Genomic DNA, 19,682 nt, shown 5'->3' with positions numbered 1-19,682 from the left:
ACAACTTCTTTTATCCTTTCAACATATTGAGCAATATTCTCACCTTCAATTCTCATATCATCAAACTTACCTCTAAGACTTTCAGCTTTGGCTCTTACAACATTTGTGTCTCCTCCATAGATAGTTTTTAGCACATACCACATTTTCTTTGCACTGTCAAAACCTTTGATATCATCAAATTTGGCATATCTTAGGGAAGAGGCAATCTCTAGCATTCCCTGGTTATGTTCTTTCTTCTTCTTCATATCTTTAGTAGTTGGGGCACCAGCAGGATCAACATGCTCCATAGAATTGGTAGATTATGCATGATCTCCATGTCCTCTATGGTGTAGCTTCATCAAACTTTTTCATGAAAAAAAGTTATCTCTATTGAGCTTGGGTTCATGAAAAAAAGTTATCTCTATTGAGCTTGGGTACTTCTCTTTTTGACATCTTGATCTTTGTTCTTCTAGTACCTTCAAACTAGTCCTCTTAATTAGATGACTCTAATACCAGTTGTTGAAATACTTTAGAATAACTAAGAGGGGGCAAGTGAATTAGTTATCCAAGGTCTAGATGTATAAATAAAACTTTTCAAAACTTAGTGAACCCATAAAACATTATTCATCATGCATGCATCCATAAGATTATGCAATCACTTAAAACTTGTAGGTTACTATCAAATAAACTTTACAAAAATGTAAAGAATGAAACATAACAGATTCATCAACACACTTGACACAATGATTTACTTAGAAACTCAATTTCAAAAAAACCACCAGTAACATGCTACTCTTTTCACTCTTCTAAAGTGATGCCCTATGAAAGACCAACCCTGTTAAAGGTTGTGATACACACTGTTAAATGTGACCTTGTTAAAGGATTTAAATCACCCTATTAGAAGTGAGCCTTGTTAGAGGACTTTATACCATTCGCTTGGAATGTCACCCAGTTAACAGATTTACAAATGATTGTTAGTTCAACCTTAATCCAAAGGATTTATCCTAGACTGATACAATTGTTAGAGAGTAATAGTAAGGCTTTGATCTAATACAACTTACAACTTCATTTGTAGATTATAGATCTCTATTTAGTCATCAATTCTACTTGGCCTTCACACTTTGTATCTCTAATAGCTTGTTCATCCTTCAAGCATTCATCTCCTTAAGCCTTCTTGCTTAACATGTCATTGCAAACTCTTCTTTTAGGTCACTAGATGAAGCAAAACCCTTGAATCCTTGTCTCCCTTAGGTTCTTGCACATGAAAAACTTGCTTCATGACTAGCCATTCCTATAAATAGAAAATTAAGATCTTTTGTTGCTCATTCTCCATTGTCTAATTTAGGGTTTGGATGAATTAGGTAGGATACAATGTATCTACCCCATAACTCATATCTCTTCTAGAAACTTCTCCTAGAATCCTCTTTGAATTTTCCTAAAAATTATTTACCTTGAATTCTGTGCCACCAACTCATCAACCTTGTCTTCCACCTGGTTCACATAATCCAAGAAAACAAACTTGTCAGCTTAGATCCATCAAATTCACGATCTTTTGAATAATGCAGTAGCTAGGCATTATCAAACTTCTGATGCTCGACACAACTATGTTGCTCAACATCCACTATGAAATCACGCAATATGAACTAAAGTTTACTATTGATTGGCATCAACTAAACTTTACTTGGAATTCACTATTTTTCTCGGCATACACTAGAATAAACTTTTACTCAGCTCCAACTAATTTTTTTCTCAACTTGCTCTATCTTTACTCGGCACCTACTATCCAATTGATCAAGCTTGGCAGAAAAACTTTGTGTAACTTGTTCTTCTAAGCTTTCTTAGTGTAATCAGCCTTTGTAACCTTAAGTAGATTATCAATGCATCATGTTATAATTGTCTTAACTAATTCTTATACTTCATTACATAAGCATAACTCAACCTTTCCTCTAGGTTCTATTGTTACATCTTTTGATCAAATCCTCTTCATCAATCAAATAAGTGATAGTACTTGAATCTTATAAGCAATTATCTCACCATCAAATAGTGGGTTTGACATCAGTGACAATACAATAATTGAAACAATTAGTCTTTTTTAATGATCTCCCTCAACAATGTTCTTTGGAAAATGATTTTTACTTATGTGTTGCCCCTATGCAACTATTTTACTTAATTTGAAGAGGAACCCTCTCTAAGAGAGGATGGTGGTTTTCCTTTAGATGACATGACATGTTCTTGTTTCTCTTATTTCTTCACACAAGTCTTCTTCATATCATTTCTGATCTCATCAAAACTTACATGATTATTTATTTTTCTTTCTTGAGACTAGTTAGGATATTTATCCATGTATTTACAATCTCTTGCAATGTGACCAACCTTGTTCTACTGAAAAAAAGTATTGGAAGATAATCTCTAGTATTTTCTCTTTGTGCTCTGAATCTATAATTCTTTATAAGATGTCAAAACTTACCACAAACCAAACATGTAGGATTGAATTATCACTCTCTTCTATCAAACATCATTGGTTGGACGTGTAACCTAGGGGCTTTCACCTTCGATCTACATTCATTAGTGTTGTGCCCAAACTTGTTGCATGTGTAACTATATCATAAACTACTATAAATGGATCTACTATTAGGTCTAGATTTACACTCATATACAACATGACCATACTTATAAAAATTATAAAAATGAACTTCAAATGAACTAGACTTATTCACTGATTTTCTTCTATAAACATTTGCAATATAAATAATCTTTCCACAACTAAAACAAGTAGGTTTGTTAGACATCTTACCTAATTTGTTTGTGGCTTCCTTCCAGTTGTGTTGTGACTTCTTGGATCCTCTGTTAGATGACTCACCGATCATAATTGTTCCTTTATTTTTGTAAACAAGATCAATTATATCATTGTGTCTCATTTGATTCTTCAATTTCTCTTTTAGAATTTGCAATATTTCACTGTATTGCTTCATCTTTACATTTGTGTCTTTCTCAATTTACATATCCTTCTTTAATTTATCATCCTCTTATTTCAACATTTGATTCTTAGTCACAATCTATTGATTATCAAGAGTATTTACATGAAGATCTTTATGCATGATAGCATTCATTTAGGTTATACTAAACATTTGTTCATCCTTTTCTTTCAATGTGTTCTCAACAATTCTCTTTGTATCTTCAGTAGATTTCTTAGCATCCTTGATAGCTCTCTTTCCTTCAAGATCTTTACTCATCCTAACTAATTGGATTTCAGGTTCTCTAATCTAATGTTAGTCTTGGAAAAACAAATTAATTTCTATTAGCAATTAATTTTTTCAACGTTGAGAAAAGTGTAATTTTAGGGGCGATTTTTGTCCAACCATAGTCAAATTTCATAAAATTGAGACAAATTTTCCCTTCTGATAGAATTAAAATATAATGTAAGAGGCAATTTTTTCCTTGTGCTAGAAAAAAAATATATTGTATGAGGTGATTTTTCCCATTTAATAGAATATATATATATATATAATTAGGTGATTTTTCTCATTGAATGAAAATATATATATTGTGTAATAAGCAGTTTTTCCCTTGTAATGAAAAAATATAAAATGCATTGGTGAATGTGTATTTGACGTGATTACCAAATGAATCAACAGCTAGAAATTGATTGTATGGTTATCAAACCAATTGTCAGATTATCAAAAGATTACAATTAGTATTTAATCAAATATTGATAATAAAGTGAGGCATCAAAAGGATGACATGTATATGGAATATTCTGTTGCAATTATGGCAGAATAGAAACTGGTCGAAAATACATACTTTAAATGTAAGACCCCGCCTAATTTAGAACTTGTAAGACCTTGCTTCTTGCAAGGATTATTGAAACCTCTTATGCTTTTTCAATTATAAAAAATTAATTAATTAGTTTATTATATTGTAGTATCATTAGCAATCATTATGTGATTCATTTGTCAGCTTCATTAATGAAAGGTTCCTTGTTCCTAGTTAATAACATGATTAATGAAGTTCCTTTGTGACTTATTTATCTAAAATTTAGCTAGAACCCCATGCACTTTTATTCAATGGAAAGATTATACTTCTTTAGGCCCTTGTACCCATTTCTTTGACCCTTTATATTATGTGATAGAATGTTGGTCCTTGCATAGAAGGGAATATGAATGGAGTTATTAACATATGAAGAGTTTTGTATAATTTCCTTTGTGAATAAACCTTTTTTGTCATAATGTAAGGTAATGGAGGTACACGCATATTTGTATCATATGAAATACTTTTTTTAGATAAAAGAGAATTGTTATTGAAGGCATGATATATTCATATAGACATAACTAGGTACTTAGCAATGGAATGTGATAAAGATTCGGGAATCTTAAACTTCACTATCAAACTCATCATGGGGTTTGATGCCTATGCATATTAGATTCATTAATTTCATTAATTAATATATTATATTGACAAGGATTGAAACATTTGTTGTGATGAACTTTATGTTATGATTGATTTCTGAATCTATGTTGACATTATCTTGGTTACATCCTAATTAGCTAATGCAAGTTATTTTATGATTATGCAACTTGTGTCATTGTGTTTGATCTCATGATGAAAATTGCATACTTCTAGGAATCACATTATAGATAATTGATTTAGATATTAAGTGCTAATGAATATATGAAGTGACTCTAGAGATGTACTAAAGTTCTAAAATATGCATTATGATCATATACTATGACCCAAATGGATAACAATTTAATTATTATAATTGTGTTAATTTTTGTATTCATGATGATGATGATGATGATGATGTCATGTTACACTATTTCATATATCATGATTCTCAATGTATGTGATCACCAAGTGGTGCGATAGGAGTATTGAATGTAATGATAAACTTAATTATTTACAATGAAGTATAGGTTAACTATGTGTTATATGATTCAATGAATTCTTCGTACACTCAATCCATATTTGACCATTGTGGAGTTATTTTGTAAAGTGTGAATCAATAGCATTAATTGAATAGATTAAAAATAGTGTAAATGTAATTAATAAATTATAGTTTAGTAGGGTGAACTAATTCTTATTATATTTATGATTGCATAAAAGTAAGTGCACCTTAAGAAGAAGAAGAAGCTTTTATTACTTGAGCTATCATCACAACAGGAGTTATAGTAGAGGCTATGTATAGGGTTGTTTTATAGAAAATATGTAATCATAGTGTTTCAAGTAGAATTGGGTTGAGAGCCCTTAATTATCTAAAATTTAGAAATTAGTTTTACTTTGGGTTTTAAAAGGTAGGGAGAGAACATTCTTATGAATATATGTGTCAAAATAGGCCCCTATGGTCAACATCTATGAGAAAGGTACTTGTTGGGATAATAAAATTACCTTTTGGGCATGATATGATCCCTCAAAAACCCCTCATAAAGAGAGTGACGAATTTCTAAGTTAACATGATGGTTGAGGATGGGTGGGGGACTATTTTAAATAAAAAGAGGGAATTTCATTTATGGAGGGTACATCCCCACTTATCCCTATCATGACTCATAAGATGGAATTTCTATATGGGATATGGAGGAAGGAAGAGAAGGTGGTTACCCACTTCTCCAATTTTGTGGAGAACTTTTGAGGGTGGGAAAGAAGGGAGAAGAAAAGCAAAGAGGAAAGGAAGATGGATGGAGTTCTAGGGTAGAAGAGGAAAACCAAGGGAGAGCTTGTTAAAAGATAAGTTTTTTTTTTCGCAGTAAAATTATTGCTATCTATATCTGTAATATATGTGACAAAATGTATGAGATGAAATGTTACAAGATGTTTAGAAAGGACTCTTAAGATGGCATCTATGATCTTTTGGTGCAAAAGGGTCTTCTTTCTTGGGGGTATGGCTAGGATCCTTGAGATCTCAAGATACCATTATGGTTGGAAGGAAATGAGCAAAGTTGTTAGTGTTTTGACTTAGTTTATCTATGTTGTAGTTTCATACTTAAGTTGTATAAAATATATTTCAGAAATGAGATTGCAAAAAAAAAAAAAAGGAAAGTTTATATGCTTTGTTTCCTTAATTTTATATGTGTTCATTCTATAAAGGAAAGATTTAAGCTTCATATAATCACTTTAAATAAAAAAAGCACCTCTTGTTGTTACTATTCTAAAGACTAGTGATCATTGCTATGAAATGCAAAAGAAATTGAATTTTGTACATAAAACGATGTAATGAGCAAGCTATATTTTGCTTCTTCTTTTTTAATTCTCTTTTATTTCTTTTGAGCCTTGTAAAAATATACAATAAATAAATAAATAAATAAAAGATGTGGTTTAGGCTTCAAAAAAAAGTTGGGCATGATATTAAACTCTAGGCATCATGCTCAGTGCTTGCCATTATCAAAAATGTTGTTGATTTCTAGAAATGGGACTGCATGTGGTACATGGATCCTCAAATGAAAACCCAAGCCCTTTTGTCAACTAATATTTGAATCTAGACCAAAATGAGGAGAAAAGTGATCTTATTATTGGGCTTATGGAAGCTTCGTAGGTTCTCTCTACTAATCCTCGGGATACCTTGAAAGAGCTAGAAAAGGAGCAAGAAAAGGCAGACCTCTGAGCTATGTTTATTGATTCTCAGCCCTACTAATTTTAAAGAATAGATTGAAAATGCAGTGGAACAACAAAACTATAACTTCCACACTTTTGGGATGTTTTGAAGGATAAAAGAAGAGTTGTGCGAAGAATTGTTGATTTAGGGCTTATTTAGGAAAATGTATTATCATTTTTTTTAATAAAATGTAATGGTTGCAAGCTTGTCTCTTCCCTTTTTTAGGAAAACCACAACCATTTTTGGTATTGTGCGTGCGTGCGTGCGTGTGTGCGTGCGTGCGTGCGTGCGTGCGTGCGTGCGTGCGTGCGTGTGTGTGTGTGTGTGTGTGTGTGTGTGTGTGTGTGTGTGTGTGTGTGTGAAGATGAAATGTAAAGCAATTACAAAGAATACAAGTGTGTGTGTCTGTGTGAACATGAAATGTAAAGCAATTAAAAAGAATATAATGAAAATAAAACCTATTTTTATTGATTTCTTGTGGCATGGTGTTTTCTTTTTTACTATAATTATTTTACAATAATCAAATGATGTATTTTATTATTACTAATTTTCTAGTATGTATTTTCTAGTTAGTACACAATACACATGAGAGCTTGAATTGCATGTCTCAAGTGACAACTTTTTGCACAACATTTCAAATTATGTTTCATACCTCCAACATGCACATAATATCCATCTATTGTCTGATGATTATATATCAACGATTGAAGGTTTATTTTGGGCCAAATGTCTTGAATGAAACCTCAACCTTGTTCAAGTATCTGGAATTGTGACACATCTCCTTCCACCATGTACTACTTGGAGTGGACATTAAATAGATGTCTTGTCACTGTTAATGGCATTCCCTCTTCCATTGCCTCCACATGCATAACATCTTTTTCAGCACAAACCTACATTTATTAGGAAGCTTTCCAAAGATTTAATCATTTAAAATATATAAACTAAAATGAAAAATGGCTATGGTTAAGATATTTTATAGGGACTTAAGCTTATTTATAGGTGATTGAGCTTCTTTCTTCATCATTGCTCATCTTGTCTTTGTTGGTCACTAGTCTAGTGGTGGTAATGCCTGATAAATTATAGTTTGGTTTAGTTAAATTTTGTGGTAGACTAGTAGCCATTGCTCTGTAGGTAATGTAATTTGCAACCAATTAGTCAATTGGTGTAGTGGTCATTGTTTTGTAGTTAAATTTCTTGAAAAATCATCAATCATGTTGTGAAAACAATATTGGTATGCAATTTTATAAAGAATGAGATAGGTACCATATCAACACAAACATTACATCCCATTTTCTAGCCTCTCTCCTTGATCTAGAAGGAGAAAGGTTCGACATTTTGATGCTCCTGAGGAAGACTTTTAAAGAAGAATACTTCGGCAATAACATTGAGGTTGTTTCTCATGCAGTATTAGGGGTGAGGATCCCTTGGTATAGTGAAATCCACAAGCTTCTAGAACCTGGCTAGAATATGACCCTGTAACCATTTCCATTGGGCCTTAGTGATGGGCAGTTGAAGCACCATAAGAAATGGGTGTGAATTGGTAAGGATTTTCTCTGAAAAGGCTTCATCTAGATGAAGTGGAGGAGGGAAACCATTGGCTTCAAGAATTCCCAAACTCAATTATGTCTAATAATTTCTATACAAAGTTATACTAAGGTTTACCCAGATCCCGTCACCCATGTTGATCTTTTTGTTTGGTTTCTATTTTGTTTTATCAAATTACAATTGTAGTACATACATCTAATTATAGTCTATAGATTTTAATTTTCAAAAAATATTAATGAAAATTTTGCAGTTATTGTGTTTTATTATATTGTTGAATTCTTCAATATTTTGACATCTTCAAAATTTTCCTGTAAATTTGCAAGAAACAGAATATAACATTTTACATTGAATTAAAATTAGTAGATTGAGGTTTAACATTTAACATGTAATTAACATTTAATTTAAATAATAAATCATTATTTCATATTGTAATTAAGTTTTTGCTAATATTAGCATTGTTATATCAACGTATATCAACAATCCAAGCTGATTTTTGGGAAAATTTGGGGAACGGTCAACCATTTTTATAAATGTCACCCACAAAGAAGAAGCATGTCAACTCTATAACTAGTATTACAATCGACTTTATAGTATAAATGATATGCGTAGCAGAAATGATATTTAATTTTAATATATTAAATTTTTAAATAATTTAAATTTGATATATCATTCTTGGGAACTGTCAAGTATAAGATTAGTAAATAAAAATATATAGTTACTATCATACAAGTGTGAAGTATGAAGTCATGATTTTCTCTTATGTTACCTCTCTTATTATGCGTATTAATAATTTTTATTAATAATATTAAAATTTCAATAAAAATCATATATGTAAAAACTAGATTTCTTTGTGTGACCAATTCAAGTGTGTAAATATGAATGACATTGGACAATCAAATTTATGTATCCATTGGATGGGTTTAAAATGAAACATAGAAAATTGAAATGGTTATTAAAGTTCTATAAATTCATTTTTTGTGTTGAAGGTATCACTAAATAAATATTTTATTTTAAAAATTAGTATTGTAGTTGATGAAATCTCACTCCACAACTCCCAAGAATCACCGACATGCAAACACCTATCACAGAAAGAGAGAAGTAAAAGTTGGGGAGGGTGGAAATCCCAATCCATCAATGAGACATTCTTGATGGGTAAAAAGATAAATTGCTATTATCAAAAATGAATGAATTATTTAATTACAAAGAGAGATCATCCTTATAAAGGAGATCTAAACCCTAACAGGTAAATAATTTAGGTTACATGATAATAATTAATAAAATAATTAATTATTATATGCCCAAAGTTTAGCTTAAGTAAACTAGAGATAATAAATGACTTAATAATTAAATTAGTATGATTTAATTAATAAGAAAAACTTTATTACTCTAACACCCCCCCTTAAGATAAACTTCGTGAGTAGCTAAAGACCTAAAAACTACTATTGAAAGTAGAATTGAGTCTTGGCAACATGGCCTAATGAGGTAGCCAAGCACAAGCAAATCTCTAAAAAGAGGAGAAATAGAGAAAACCACATGGGAAAAACCCTACTCCAAAAGAGATGGAAATAATATTGAAAAGAACTAGTAAAGGATTGAAGAAGCCTCCAAACTAGGGAATGTCCAAGAAGGTAGGAACAAAAGATGATCATGAAGATTACCACTGAAGCATGTAAAAGCTACAAAGCTTTATTAAAAGTAAGTATTGATCTGAAGAACCTCCACTGGAATAAAACTTGGTCAAGTATAGAAGATTTTGATCTGCATCAAATTAGGAGGCATGTAAAGGCAAAAACTATTGGAGAGCTAATCAATCGAACATGGAAGGCTACAACCAAAGTAAGAATGAAAATAAGAGTGTTTATATGATAAATGATCCATCTCACCAAAATTCATAGGTACCAAGCCACTGCATCCACCTAGTACATAGGAACAAAAACTATATATATAGCTCACTCCATCAAACCAAAGAAGCATGATAAACAACAGAAGAACCCCCCTAATGTAGACAAGGGTGAGGTGATAGGAAACTAGAAAAGTGGGCCAATAGAATTGCATGTCAAGGAACCATGATCAAGATGCACAAAAGAGTACATATGTATGTACTGAGGTGATCAATCGCAGACATGTCATGTGGCTAATGTCACAGAAGGGAAACTCACTAGACAAAGGAAGATGAAAAACAAAGGCAAAACATCAACCCCCCATGAAACTTTAACCAGAGTAGTGCAAGTACAATAAGGCACAAGATATGGTGAATCCCAAGAATACAATAATTTGTACGAGTGTCCTCAAATGACACTACTCAAATTAGAATGCAAAATAAGGCAAAACTACTTACATAAAAATATAGATGCAATATGGAACTTTATCTCAATGTGTTTGTAAGAATGCATAAAAATAATGTTTAAATAGACCAAAAAAGACATAAGGCTAATACAATATATAGTACAAATCATGAAGAATCATTTGAAGCAATGAAATTGATCCTCAGACCTGAAAAAACCAAGATATCCACCAGAATGCAAAAAACTATATAGAATATTCCTAGAGTAGAATCTAGAAAAACAACCACCATCACTAGAAATATCTCTAAAGGACCTTTCCAGCAATATAAATAATTCCCAAATCAAAGATTGGATGCTCAAGATATTTCTCCCAAAGCACAAAATAAAACCCATGACTTTGATATCAAAAAAATCCATCAAAAGAGCATCAAAACTAAAAAGTACATGTACCACTATAACAGCTTAGAACCATCTTTCCAGTAATATCTCATTTTCAAAAAATGGAGTCCATATGCTTGAGATATGAGCAAAAAATTGAAGGTAGGGCTAAACAAAGCCAAAAGAGAAAACATGAACATTGATGCAATACTAATGTCAACAAGTGACAAGCATAAATTTGATGGTAAAATAGCCTTCAAGGCAAAAAAAAGCCTGAAAAAATGACCCCTACAAGAAAAAATATATTTGATCCCCAAAAACAAGCCAGAAAACCAAGGGTCAATGTCAGAATAAAAAATTGGTGGCCAAAAGGGCATGCTAAAGTCTTGGAAAAAATGCCAAACCATCACTAGTCCCAAAAATTGCATTCAAGGCAAATACCATTGAAGGAAACTCCAAATAATTGGTTGTTTGAAAAAATTCAAACTCCCCATCTAAAAAAGCATGTGAGACAGTCGATCCCAAAATAAAGGAATCTGTAGGAAAAAGGGTGCATGGGCTAGGTGGCAGTGGTACCATGGAAAGACATCTTATTAGGCACTGATGTATGTGGGCTAGAGGCTGATGGAGGCATTAAATGGAAAGTACCATAAAAATCATCAGAAACCACCTTCTTAAATCCCAAAAACAATCGTAAATGGAAGAGACTATTGATGTTTGGAAAATGTTGATCAATCCTCCTTTACAAAGCTACATATTGTGGGCCCATTGTCACATGTGAATAATCAAGGTAAAAACCTAAGTAAGTATTGTCAAAGAAATGGTGAGAAACCACCATCTATCCCTAAGAAAACTATCAATGGTACTCAAAAAACCAAATACTACCTTCATTGGGTGGCTCCCATCAAATCTGCCCCCATCACATGCACACAAAGGTGAAAATAAGTGAGTTTAAAAAAACTCCAAACCACCATAAAATCACTGAAGTATTCCTCTTAGGCAACAAAAATAAACTCCATGCACGTAGCCTAAGAGGCCCAAACAGAGGTCCAACTCCAACATGCCAAACAAAAATTCCTTTGTTGTGTTTTGAAAATTAGGTTGACCAATCTAGGGGCATGTGGTGAGTGCGTGAGAGGCTCTATGTGCATGAAAAAGGGCATAGGTCTCCCCTTAATGTGCTGACATGGACACTCCCAAAACAAAGGAAGGTCAAATGGAATTTAAAAAAAATAGAGTGCACGGGGGCCAAGATCTTCAATGCATTTAGCACAAATGAAACATGTTCTTGGGATTCGATGTCAACTAAAATATGTGAGTCCCCACCAGAGAGACCCACGAATAGAGAGATGCAAAAAAATTGCCACACACGGCGTGAATTGTTGCCATTAAAATTGCCACCAATCAGAAAGATCTCGCACCCACATATCCAATATGAGAAGCACTATAAATGAAGGGTGCTAATCCTCCAAAAAATGTTGACTTGGGGTAGGGGGTTGTGTATCAAGGGAGGGGTGTGGCCTAAGGAGCAGAAAGGGTCTAAGCATGAGCTACAAAAATATCGTAGACCCAAGTTTTTAACCAAAAAAAAACTTGATTGGTGATCTCCTATCTCAAAGGTGCATGAAAGAAGTATTCTTCTAGTAAAATCTCCATGTCAGAGTAGGAAGGAGGACATTGTGGAAGTCAATGCAATCTTCAAAAAATGTTAGCATGTGCTTAGAATGCGGGGCCCAAGAAGAACATGGTGTTTGAGTGTTGGTAGATGGGGCCAACTAATTAGACAACATTGGACCAAAAAATGAACTGACTACATGTACATACATGCACATAAAAAGTGCCCTCCAAATGAATGACTCTCACATAGCACAAAACACAAGAAAAGGTGTATTGCATGAGGAGGTAGAGAGGATCACACGGCCTGCTCATGCGCTTAAAATTTTGTAAAAAAAAATCTCCCTAGTCTGCTATGACGTGCTTTTTAGGAAAAAAAAAAAAAAAAATATATATATATATATATATATATATATATATTTATTTATTTATTTATTTATTTATTTATTTATTTCAAAATAATTAAAAAAAATCATCGTCTTGATTTTTTTTCCCAAGTCAAAATGCCCTAGGTGTAAAAAAAATGTACCTCAGATTTCAATAGCATCCAAACTGGATGTATTTTATATGGAAATGGGGGTTTTCGAGTGCTCTTAGCACAATGGTGATGTCTTTTTGGGCTCAAAGTGCTCTGAAAAATAGGTCCTCCCCATATCGATTACAAAATCCTCTAAAAGCCATAGATTTAAAAATCGATGTCAAATCTTTGACAAATAGAATAGGGTCATGAAGATCTGGAGCTCTGATACTATGTTGAAGTTTATGAAAGCTCAACCTCACAACTCCCAAGAATCACCTACATGCAAACACCTGTCGCAGAAAGAGAGAAGCAAAAGCTTTGGAGGGTGGAAATCCCATATCCATAGATGAGACATTCTTGATAAGCAAAGAGATAAGTTCTTATTATCAAAAGTGAATGAATTATTTAATTACAAAGAGAGATCATCCTTATAAAGGAGATCAAAACCTTAATAGGTAACTAACCTAGGTTGCATTATAATAATTAATAAAAAGATTAATTATTATATGCCCAAAGTTTAGCTTAAGTAAACTAGAGATAATTAGTGACTTAATAATTAAATCAATATGATTTAATTAATAAGAAAAACTTTATTACTCTAACAATTAGAAATATTTCACTATATTTAAGAACTATTCTATTGTTTTATTATATAAATATAATAATATTATTATTATACTATTATTTAAATTAAATATCCAGAACTACAAAGATGTTGTTATGATTTAAATTTTGAAAACATTAAATGCCTACATTTATAAGGGTTTTTTTAAATTAATTTAATTTAAAATATGATAATTAAATATCTTAAATTTGTCAATTATATATATAATTTATCTTATGAATAATACCATTTATGCTTTTACTTGTAACTTACTAACTACAACAATCGATGTTTGTTTATACATCTAATTGTTGTTAACTTAGTATCCAACTCCTAGGACCTAATCAAACAATTAATTGAATTAAATTTCAATTAATTATAGTTCTATGTATTATGAAATGAAATTTTGTTAGTACTATAATGATAATAATAATTATAATTATTATTGCAATAAAAATATTCATAATAAATTTGATTCATCTTGTGAACAATTTTTTAATTTTATACATGCTCATGACTTTTTATTAAATTAAATTTTTTATTTACCATGACAACTATTAGATCACAATTACTCAATGACAATGGCATATAATGTATTCTAGGAAGCTTAAGAAAATATATCCAAATTCTGCATAACCCTTCTAAAAATGTTACATGTGTTTAGTGACCAATGTAAGTGTAAGTGTGACACGAAATCTACATCATTGATAGTGTACCAAAAAGGGGATGGCTAACCACCATTGGATGAAAAAAAATCAATGACTCAAGATGTATTTCAAGCCAATTTTGGCAGTCCTCGGTCATTTTCCAAATAACCCTAGAGAGAACACATGTGGCATACACATATCAAGTATAACTAATCACTATTCATTTAGACATGGTTAATATCATAATGACACGTGGTGACACAACATTGACATTATTTACATTGTACCAAAAAGAGCACATGTCAACCACTGTTCGATCAACAAAGATCAACGATTCCAAATTTATTTTGGGCTGATTTTGGTAACACTCGACTTGTTTTCCCAAATACCCCTAGAAGGAAGACACGTGACATATATGTATCAAGTGTGACTAATCACTATTCATAATTTCATCATGATATGGTGCGGTGATGCAACATATATATCATTTTTTGTCTATAATATAGAGGTCATGGTCGATACACTGACCATCATCAAAGATCAATAACTTGAGATGTATTTTGGGTCAATTTTGGAAAAAATCATCTTTTTTTTTAAATTTCCCCAAAAAAGAAGTCTTTGGAAAGAAGTCTCAAACTCTTTAGGAAGTAGCAATAATTATTAAAGTTAATCCCAATTTATACGTGTAATGTCATATGTTTTACAATAAATTATAATACCAATTGTACAATGTACAATGTACGTAAAAAATGTAATATTAAACAATAGTCTTGACTCTCTCGATTCTACAATTTTCTTTTCTGTAGACTGTAAAGGTTTTTCTTTCATTGTTCAATCTTGGATCTTTGCACAAACAACCAAGATTGACAAAAAACATTGAAGCTTCATTGATCAGAAAGGGGTTAAAATTTACAAGTTGCAATGCAGTCTCGGTCTTTTAAGAAAAATCATAGACTATAGTTATCAATTTGAATTTTAACTTTCTAGGTAAAATCCTAAACATATTTTTATCACCAAAGTCATTTATTGTAATTGTAGCATCGACTATAGAATTTAGGGTTTAATTTTGAATTAACCATGCAATTATAAGCCTATATTGTTACATTATAGTAGCTAACTAACTTACAAAACTAAAATAATAGAATTATAATTTAGGGTTAATTTTTTAATCATGCCTATAAATTGTAGTTTGTGACTATGTATAGTTCTTTAAATTTTCTAGTGATGACAAAAATATACAAGAGGAGTGGTATTGGTAGTGTTAGTACAATCCAAATTAAAATACTAAGGACAAGGAAATCTATATTAGACTTGCAAAAACTAGTTAGAATGCCAAGGTTCACTAATGAATTCCATGAAATTTGTGATCCTATTATCTATGGAAGGAGTATGAAAGAAATTAGATATGAAATTGAAAATAAGTGGAATGATCCACAAAAGGATTCAAAATATGTTAAAATAAACAACATGATAGGGTCCTTTGTAAATAAATCTGCAACATAGATCGTGGGAATGGATTGCTTACCTCCAATATTCCCTTGTCAAAAATTTGTAATGGTTAGTGCTGAAAAGCATGATGAAAATAGAACGGTAATTGTCAATTAAAATCCACAAGAGGTAATTATATCAATAATAGAGAGCAAATTTTCTAGTCTAATGACCCTAGGGTATGAAGCACAAAACTTAGCCCACATTGACCTAGAAAAATTGGTAGAAATATATGAAAACTTACAACTAGATAGAAAATATTTGTGTGTCACAAGATTAGCAAAAAGATTCAATCTGACTCATGATCATAAACCATCATACAAATTTGATATTTTTTTGTAGTGGGTTTAGGATAGTATATCCCTTCTATCAATGTGTTTGGGTTTGGAAAGTAACAATAAAGTGGGTGTCAACATTCTAGAAATGATTTTCAATATTAATTGTCTAAAACAACTAGTAAGATATAATTTTATTGAGTACATTGTTCATCGCATGCAAGAACAATTGTTAATGATTAAAAAAGGTTCATAGGAAATATTTAGATACATGACCTTCTTGTGTTATCTTTTGTTATCAAAGCATCATCAAATATTTGAAACAAACAAGCTTCATCTTAATTTTAAGAAAATAATACATGAATGGACACCTCTGATAAGGATGAGTGATAACCAAAGAGACCACAATCACTTTGTAGACTTCTCTTTGACACCCTTGTATCATAAAATTATAGACACTTCATTGCCTAGTTTGTATTTGCCTTGTAAAGATTGCAATCAACTGGGAAGTCAGATTTAAATGGTTGACTAGTACTTTATGGAAGATTATATTGTATTAAGGTTTTACATTTCCTTAATTGAACCCTATAAACTTCTAATACATGTGATAGAGATGGTTTTTGCATTGGAAAATGTATGAAAGATGGAGAGAACATATGTACTCTTTTATGGTCAACAAAAGAAAACCATATTTCCTTCTTTGTCTTTCTCATGCTAAGGGTTCACATTTGAGAAAAAAGTATTCAAAGTGGCACAAAAGTTTTTTATAGTTTTTAAATTTGATGCTACTAGACACTGGCAATATGATCCACTAAACATAATTCGTTGAAATCTTATACATAATGGGAAACCTGCAAGCAAATATCAACATGAGAGTATGTCATTGACTAAAATTTTTAGAAATATGGACTCTTGGGAAGCGGTCAAAAAAGAGATGGAGAAATGCACTAGTGAAAAAAATATTTCAATAGAGGAATTTTTAGAACAAATTAAAGAATTCCACAAATAGAAAGAAAAAGTACATCTCATGACATGCTCCAATTTATACAAGAAATCTGATCGACCAAGTAAAATATATATTTCATACGCCATTGTAGATGCTTAAAATTGTCCCAAACACTATATTACTTCAGTTAATATTTCATTTGTCATTATAATTAATTATTTTATTAATTAATTATATTTGTTCATATTCTTCTTCTTATTTAATTAAATTTATTTAATTAAATAGGCTCATTTCATTAATGCATTTAAATTTAATTTGAATACTTCCCCCTAATGTATTAAATTTATTTAATGCATAGTGCTCCATACATCTCCTTTTAAATAAATTCTATTTATTAGATTCCCTCCATTCCATTAAATTCTTTAATCCTATGATTATGTTAAATCTTATTTAATTTAATCATAATCCCATCCTAAAACCTAGTCTACACCCATCACTCTCATCCTTATAAGCCTACCCACTACTTAATCCCACTTATTTACCTTAAGCACCTTGCTAAACACCTTTTAGCTCCTAAATGTTTGCTCACACATGTGTGAGAAGCTCATGATCCAATAAAACTTCCACTTCATCTATACCTCTTACACCTCGTACACCTTTGTCCCCCACTCCTTCCCCCAAGGTTGCTCACACATGTGTGAGCAAACCTTGAGCCTCTCAATCATAAAGGCTTATCTTGACCTTTACATGGCTTGTCTCCTTAGCCCATGTGTCTCCCTTGTGGCACCTATGTGGATGCCACATATATGCCACCTCCCCAAGGCCTATCTCATCCTATAGATAGAGCTCTTGTCTCAAGCATTTCATCATCTCCCTCATTTGCATTGTTATCATGCTAGTTTAGCTTTTGAGTTCTTAGAGATTTTATGCTTAGAGCTAATCTTTGGTAGTTGTTTGCATTACTTAGATTTCTAGACTTTGCATTAGATTCATAGTAGTATGATATTGTTAGGTTTCTTTCTCTATTGCATTTCATCCACATTCATATCCATGGAATCCTTTGAGATTGGCTCACTCGTAGCCATTTCTTGAAGATATTCTTCATTCATTTAGTCTAGATTCACTCATTTTATTTTGCATATCATATATCAATAAAGGGATTCAATAGTTGTGTTTTAGGAGAGCAAATTCACATCCCTCCAATTTAAATCACAACAACAAGGCCTCTCATGGGTGCCCCTTGTTGAGTTTTTTTGAGGTTGCATGAGGACTCTAACATTTTGGTTGCATAGTTTTAAAACTCAAGTAGAATTAGTAGTTTTCCAATCTTATTTGAATCTTTGATATGCACATGCTACTAATGTTTGCTTGTTTACGTGTGCTTCTGAAAGGTTAGGTTTTTGTGTATACATTTTGACACACCTGGTGGGACCCACGTCCCTTTTTAATATTCAAAATCAGTCAAAAAGCTCAGATTTTTACATAGAAATTGAGCACTGCCATCTCCTTTAGGATGTAATGTCATCTACAAAGACGCTTTGTCATCTCTGCAGATCAGTGTCTCCATGGTTTAGCGTCTCTTCCTGTAACATTTTTTTTTTAAAAACCACTTCATACCACAAACCAGTTATTTTATCATCTTTGTTGTTCATATTGTCGTTTGCATTATTTGACCTATTCTATCATCTGCATTGTGGGCAGCTGAAAAATAGTGATATTTGTAGACTGTCATCTCTACAGTTTGCCTAGTCTGTCATCTTCGTTGTGGGCAGCCAAAAAACTAGTGATATTTGTATACTATTGTCTCCGCAATTTACCTAGTCCATCATTTCCATTATGGGTGGCCGAAAATCTATAATATTTGTTGACTGTCACCCCTAAATCTTAGTGTTCTATCATCTACATATTTTGGCATCTGCAACTGTCAATTGTTAGTAAAAAAGAAATCATACATCTCTGAATTCTATCATCTGCGTGTTTCAACATCTTTGTAGTTCTGTCGTTAGTACATTTCAATGTCTGTGTAGTTATGGCATTTGCACTTGGTGTCTGTCGTCTATGTAATTTGATAGTTTTACTCATATTTTTTAATGCTTAACTCATTGCTCGGTTGATTGAGAGAGATTTCTAATCAAGTTTTCATTGCAAGAAACAAACTTTTGAATATTTTTAGTGATTTTGGTCACTTAAAAATTTGTAGTGGTTTTAATCACTTAGGGACTTTATAGTAGTTTTAACCACTTGGGAATTTGTAGTGATTTTAATCACTTATGGATCACAAGTCCATCTCCAAATAGTGGGTAATCAATTCGGTGTTTTATCTTGCCTAAAGATCACTTGTCCATCTTTGGTAGGAGAAAGATACTTTTATCTTATATCACACTTGGTTTGCCAAATCATCAAGGTCTTTTGTATATATTTAGGTTGTTGGCCATTTTATCATATAAGGTTCAATTGCTCTCCTGCACTTTCTTCCCTTTCTTCCACAATCTTCCACCCATTGATTTGGTCACAATTGTATGGTACATACATGATCCGACAGATTCACATTTGATCTCATGTCTCATTTGTTCAAATCCTTAAGACAACAAGAGATCAAGAATCCTTTTCCTCCATGATAAGCCACATTGGGAGCACATTTCCCCCTAGTATGAACTTTGGTATGCCTAGCTCAACACCCACATAAGAACCAAAGAATCCTTTTTGCAACACAACTTTAGGAAGTAATTCACATGATGATGAAGAAGTATACCAAGATGAAGATTCTATTGACAACAACAATATCCTTAGTGATGTTCAAACATTCCTTGCAGAT

The sequence above is a fragment of the Cupressus sempervirens genome, chromosome 11 (assembly GCF_028749045.1).
Source record: "Cupressus sempervirens isolate cs-2001-9-10 chromosome 11, ASM2874904v1, whole genome shotgun sequence".
Taxonomy (NCBI): Eukaryota; Viridiplantae; Streptophyta; class Pinopsida; order Cupressales; family Cupressaceae; genus Cupressus; species Cupressus sempervirens.
The sequence above is the reverse complement of the archived record's forward strand: the minus strand, read 5'-3'. Positions refer to the sequence as shown.